Source organism: Phoxinus phoxinus (assembly GCF_949152265.1).
Source record: "Phoxinus phoxinus genome assembly, chromosome: 15".
Classification (NCBI taxonomy): domain Eukaryota; kingdom Metazoa; phylum Chordata; class Actinopteri; order Cypriniformes; family Leuciscidae; genus Phoxinus; species Phoxinus phoxinus.
In genome coordinates, this window is record NC_136890.1 from 16,499,588 (window position 1) to 16,506,798 (window position 7,211).

Sequence of the window (7,211 nt, forward strand, 5' to 3'; positions counted from 1 at the left end):
CAAACTAATTTTAACTGTACTATGCGTACATTGAAGGAAGGTGTGGAGGGTAGAAAGTAACCCAAAATTCAACTTAAGCATGATTGTAGGCAAAAAAATAACAACTTGAATATCATACGATTTCACCATGTCGTTCAAATTATTTGTCAAATTATTAAGTTGTCATGAGTGGAGGTGGAGATTTCTGGCAGCATGCTTGACTCTCATGCACTGCAAAACTTCACATGACCTCAGCCAAAGAAAACAGCACATGCATCTCTAAATCTCACCCCCCAAATTAACAAATAATTAGTATGAACTGTTTCAGGATGTGCTCAATGTATCACCTTCCTCTGGCATTTTTTTTTTTATTCGTCATCAGCTTTAGAGTTACACGTTTGGCAGATAATGCAGGTTACTCTTCAAACTTTCTAATGAACAGAGACGTTTTTATATGCAGATCAGTAACATAAAGATAATTACAGTAAAGATAATTACAGTATGATACAATTATGAACTACAATGACAATTAAAAAAATGTCATGTTCCCTGATCATGTTGATGTGTTGCAAGTGTATGTCAACATAAGCAAAAGATTGTGTGGTTTTGCCTGGTTTTGTAACAAGCTAACTGCATCCTTTTCACACTGTTGAAGTTGTGGCTTCACACTTCGCAAGTGTCAAATGTACAAAACATTAACAAGTAGCCAGATTTTCCAACTCTGAACATTTCAACCTCTGACGTCTAGATTCCTTTCGGCTCGTCTCATCAATGCGTGCCACAGTCAAAAGTTCAACACTTACACCACTTTGAGCTAAAAATGGAAGAATTAAATAACATAAGTAGAATAATTATTTACTTGACAGTTTAATAGCGAGAACACAGAAGTTTCTCGGGTGGGCCCTGAGTATGATCTCACAAAGAACTGCTGTTTCCATTCCAGCCCTCAAAGCTGGAGCATTAGATGCTTGGCACTACCACTGAGACACACATCACGTAGATTTCAATGTTTTAACAAATGTAAGTTTTAGACGGTGCTGTTATTGTTAACAAAAACTATAAAAAATATTCAGTAATGGAAATAAAGCTAAAATAAAATAGGTAAAAATATTAGATAGAATACTTAATTTCCAGTTTTTTAAAGCGTTTCTCTCTCTCTCTCTCTATCTATCTAACGTTATCTATGTATGTATCTATCTATCTATCTATCTCTCTCTCTATCTATCTATCTATCTATCTATCTATCTATCTATCTATCTATCTATCTATATATATATATATATATATATATATATATATATATATATATATAAACACTGGTTTTAGGCCCTTCAAACCTTTGATTGTTGTGGGAGAATTAATCAAAACAGGTTTAGAGACTTTCACTAACTAACTAACTAATAAATAAAACAGGAACTAACTGAACAGAATAACAAAAAAGTCCATAATCGTGACATAGCATCTTTTTGTTATCAGCTATACTGTCTCGACTCTCGAGCCTGTTCCTTCCCCAACTGACTGCAGCTCTTGCGCGCGTAGCTGCTGAGACTATTTTCTGACTCAGGCTGAGAAAACGTAAATGGTAAGTGTGATTTCATAAAACTATTTTAATTTAACATGTTTTCTAGAACATAACATCAAAATTTGTTTTTCAAAGTGTAGTTTGCACCTGACAGTGACGTTGAGCCGTTTATTCCCACTCCTGCTCCATTCAAATCTTGCGCGCGCTGACAGCGACAGAGATTAGCCTACATCAAAAGATAAAATCAAACATCATACGAAGGCAAGTGCAAATTCATACAACTCTTTTAAATAGAGTATTGACCAAAACATAAGATTAAGTGTTGTTGATATAAATTGAGTGTGTTTACGTTTTAAAATTAGTCGAGCGAAAATTAGCTAATGTAGTTTGGTAAACTGCTAACTTAACTGGTAACGTTAAGGTTAGGCCCTACTTAGCAACTGTCAACTGCTACATACATTTCTAAAAAGTTAGCTATTAAATATTCACATTTATTCATTAATGTTAGGCTAGCCCAGCTAGTGTGCTTGAGTCGTCAGTCGTTACCATATTCCGCTTTGACAAATCAGCAGCAGACACTAACGTTACGCTAACACTTTTCTTTAGGAGGAGTTTTGTGAAATTTAAAAAAAGTAACAACTCCTTACCTCACGGGTCAATTTGACTCCCATAGGAATGAATGGGATGCGAGGAACGCTTCAGTACACATTGACAAACTTAAACATTTTCAAAATTCAAACTAAAAATGCTAAAACTTTACCAAACAAATATTTTATAATGTCTACATGTGTATATGAATGCATACTGAATATACTGACTTTAGGACCCAGCGGAACAGCTCATTTGCTCCAAATAGAGCTATAATGTACTACTGGGCAAGAGTCATGAAATGTTGTATTATTATTTTTTCACAAGAGGTCGGCAAAGACGAGCTGAATTAAAAGGGTTATGCATGAAAGTTATTTTGAAGGAGAGTTAAGTTGGAAGAATGTGAGGAATGTGCTTAAATTACTATTTATGTATTATTTATTGATAACATCTAGTAGCCTAATTTAAAGGTAAATAAAATAAAAACTAACAAAAAATCTCAAAGAAAATGCATTAAAAAAAAAATCAAAAACTATTATCAAAATGAAATAAATAAGCTTTCTGGACAAAAGAAAATTTAGTACAATTTTAGGGTTTCGGGTCATTTTGACCCGCGAGGGAAAGATGTTACAAAGTGCAAGGGAAGGATGGTTAAATTAATTTACCATTGTAAGAGCATTTTTTTTCTAATCTTATTAAATATATGCTTTTGTCAATTTCTTTTAAATGTTCTTTTTTTTTTTTTAATGTTAATTTAAACCGTTATTTCAGTTAGAACAAAAAGACACAATCAGATTGTTCAAATGAAATCAGCATAATCAAATCCATCCATCTTTGCACTGCAGAAGTGGCACAGAAGCTCCATTTGAAGTGATATTTAGACACATTTACATATACTGTGTGTAATGCAGCTCATGGGTAAATAGTGTTGTATGAATATTTTAAATATATATATATATATATATATATATATATATATATATATATATATATATATATATATATATATATATCAGTCTGGCAAGTTACCAAAAACATTTACTTGCATTTACATTTTACTAGGTGATTCTATTACCGGTATGTATAATTCCACCAAATCAGCTTATCTTTGTAAAATGGCACAGCTTTTTAAATTTCTAAATGTACTCTCTTAAAATCAGTCAATCAAGCATTATATTATTATAATCAAGCATTATCATTTATTGATAGAACTTTAGTAATTAAAACTAAAACTTGTTAACCATGCATGAATGCATATGTCATTTTAACTGAACTTAGGACTGGTGGTGGTGCTTAAGATATTGTTGGTCATTCAGTGTTTCTGTAAAAATAAATAAATAAGATAATAGTAATTGATAATAGTAGTAATTATTATTAAAAGATAATAATCCTACTACTAATAATAACAATATACAACACATTAGCTGCTGGGTTCATGGATGTTAATCACGTTGTCAGCGTTCGCTCAAACTGATTTGCTGAAATTAAAACGGAGATAATATAAGCGCCAGGCAATAAGATTGCCGTTTGCGCATTAGTTCCGCCCACTACCAGAGAAACCGGCGTATATTCTGCCGTCGATTTTGCGTGGTACTGTATGTAAGACTCTTGCTCTCTCTCTCTCTCTCTCTCTCTCTCTCTCTCTCTCTCTCTTTGCGTGTGTGAGAGAAACGTGATGGCGAGGCGTGCACCTTTACACTAGAGTTTACGGTACGCCAAATACAGGTACGCTGAGCTGAATTTGAAATACTAGTAACTAACTTACAGATCGCTCGACGGAGACCGAAACTCTCAAGCGCTCAGGTGTTCAGCGAGTAAAAATATATCTATGCTAAACTTATACTTGGCATCTAACACACACACTAGCGAGTAAAATCTAAGAATTTATTATCCAATGGCTAATGATAGACATTTTCTAGTCACCCAGATAAATGTACTCGCATATGCGAGTGATTTACTCGCATTGTAGAGGGTTGAGTAATTAAAATCATTTAACTTAATTCTACCAGAAAGACTCGGGAAATAGAATGATGTAACAAGCATTAATTTATTGACAGCCCAGCAAGCAATTATTTATAAAGTTCTTTGGCGTAGGGCCCGTCCGTAGTGCATAATCCGAGGGTAGCGGATCTGCATTTCCTGCCTGAAGACGAAGGCTGGGGCGCAGCCGACCCCCTCGGGAGGTATGGACAGGACCATCCTGGTGGTGGTGGGAAGGATGGAGGTAATTGTCATGTCAGCATCTGCGAACTCAAACATGTGTAAGTACCAATCTTTTATACCACGAGTATAAGGACATGATTGGATAGATGTGAAGGTAATAAGTGACGTAGAAAATTAAGGGCCCTATCTTGCACGCAGCGCAATTGACTTTGTACACCAACGCATGTATCATTCCTATTTTGCACCCGACGCACAGCGGACTTTTCCCTCTACAGACGCACGTCGGTAAATTAGGGAATGAACTTGCGCTCGCGGGGGCGGTTCAGCGAAAAGAGGAAGCGTGTTCCGGCGCAAAAGCTCCCTGCTACTATTTTGCAGTTTCAAAAAACAATTCGCCTTTGGCTAAGCCACTCCCTAGAATGTAGATTGACCAATCACAGCGCAGCCAAGAACGAGCTCCCACAGAGGGTCCGACACTTTTTCACGGCGCTCCATTGACTTCAACGCAGGCGGCTCATATTTTTGGTCTCGGCAGGCTATTACGTCGTCGTTTTATAAAAAATATGGTTAAACGTTGTGCCTGGGGCATTTGTAACACAGATACGCGTTTCCCAGAGAGTTTGGAGGGGGGTGTCCGTTTTTTCCCCTTCCCAAAACCGAAGTTAAATACTGACAAGTGTCGTCTTTGGATTAAACTGTGTGGACGTCCTCAGTCAGCGAAACCCCTCAAGGATCAACAAGCTCACTTTTGCTCTAAGATACATTTAGCTTTTAACCTTACTGTGAAGTTATACTAGTTAGACAGTTTTATGCTGGTTTAGGTTATGATTTCGGTTCTCTGCCCTAATTGTTGATACGCTAGCACACGCTGCTAATAAATACAACTTTATACTCGCGTAGTCCGTTTGCTTTGTAAATAATAACGATTATAGAAGTGAATAGAGACCTACCCAGCTTTGCATGAACAGTGTTTCTCCTGATATTGTTCGTCACAGCCTCCGTCTCGATTAGGATATGCGTGGTCCATTTTTTGGCTGTGACCGTTATGCTTTTGCCTCTATTTGGATGCCGTGTTGTTGCTTGCGTTTCACCGTATGTCTTGAATATAGCCTTTGAACGCATATTACAGCCACTTTTGCATACTTCTATCGGACACTTTATTTGCTGCTTTATAAAATTTTTAAAAAACTTTCAGCAGGAAGAGCCGTCACAGCATAAGCCATGTCGATACCAAACCAGAGCCCAGGTGAAGTTGTCGGAGGTAGCAACAGTAACTAAGGGGGGCGGGGCTTAGCCAAAGGTGAATTCCGCCACTGACCAGGAAAAACTTAGTCTAAAGACAGTGGCGCGTTGCGCGTTAGTCATATGCTATTTTAAGGGCGCGTGCTTGGCCATTATGTAGCGTGTGCACAAAGCGCATACACTTTGATTATCTCCTAATCTAAACAGACGCAGCAGTTTTCATTTTTGCAAACCATACATTATTACAAGGAAACATATTAACACACGAGGAAAATCATTGTTGTGTCCATGAAGATGTGAAAAAAATAGGCATAAATCTAGCTAAGCTTACACATTTACCCAAATTATTATACGCCTGTTTTACCGAAGCTTATTTGGGTGGGTTTCTCCCATCCTCATACAATGTCACTTCTCTGTATTTTACCTGATGAGAACGTCGGTCTCCTCGGCTGTGAATCGCTCCTGGCGTGCGCCTGGCAAATCCGCCGTTATAATAGCAATCCGCCATGGAACAAGCTCTTAAAGGGAATGTGAGAGGACGCTCTGATTGGTTTATTTCAAACCACACCTATGAATAATGAAGCTACTTCAGACCAACCCATTTTCGATTTGCGTCGAGCGCAAGAGTCATTTATCCCGCCGGTATAGTAGCAACAGCCCCCGGGATCCGCCCACAAAGTTACTTGCGTTTTGCGTTTGATACTTGTGTTATAAAATAGGGCCCTAAGTCTTCCTGGCAGAACTTATGCTGAAGCTTTCATTTCAGTTAGAGAACAGACACTACAGTTAAAAACAAAACGCTTCTGCTCAATTCAGCATGAGCCGAACCAGCAGGAGTCAGATTTCACTTCACTCCGTCTCACTCCTGACTGACAAGACGATGGCGGAAGATTTGGTTTCAAAGCGAAATGTAAAAGCGCCTATTTAAGCGAGTTTGTCATTGTACCTTTTTTGTTGTAGTGTTTTTATTAAGACTAATAATGAACCCACCGTTCAAGCAATATCTGCCTCTGAATTGCCACTAATAAAATGCGCACGGCCGACCAGGCATTCATAACGGTACATGTGTTTTTTATTAATTTTTGGGGGGCATTTTTCCCCCAAGCCCCCGTTAATTTCCAACCTTGCTTATGATAATCCAGATGTAGTATTTACAGTTAATTTGGCTGCAAAGAATCATCAGCAGCGTGAGATGGTCGGGTACTTCCGTATGGCTGCGTCACACCTTTCACACCTTGTAAACTATCTTTAAAGTATAGTTAGTGACACACGTTTTTTGCACTTGCTCAGCTGACTGAAGCAAAGTCTTTGACTGAAAGCAGCCAATTGCATTGCGAAATGTAACTGTTGCTCAGTGTAGATGCATTTTGGGAGTTGTACTTTTTATTCGGATTGTATTATCTATTCATGCGAATCGATCAGGTCACTCGCACCTGTTACAAACTAAGGGTGGAAACTCTGACACTCAAGAAGGAAACTTGATGCATTAAGAGCCAAGGTGTGGCAACTTTTTTGAAAACAATGATCAGGGTAATACTTAGTTTGTCTTCTGGGAGACATCTTCTGTAGCTTCTGAAGGGCAGTATTAATTGAAAAAAATATGTCATGCCCCTGGTGGAGTTGTAGAATATGTGTCTAATTGAGATGGAGTGCTATAATCACTATCCTGTCTTTGCAGTGTCCTTTGCAAGTATATTCATTATTGTTTTGGGTTTTA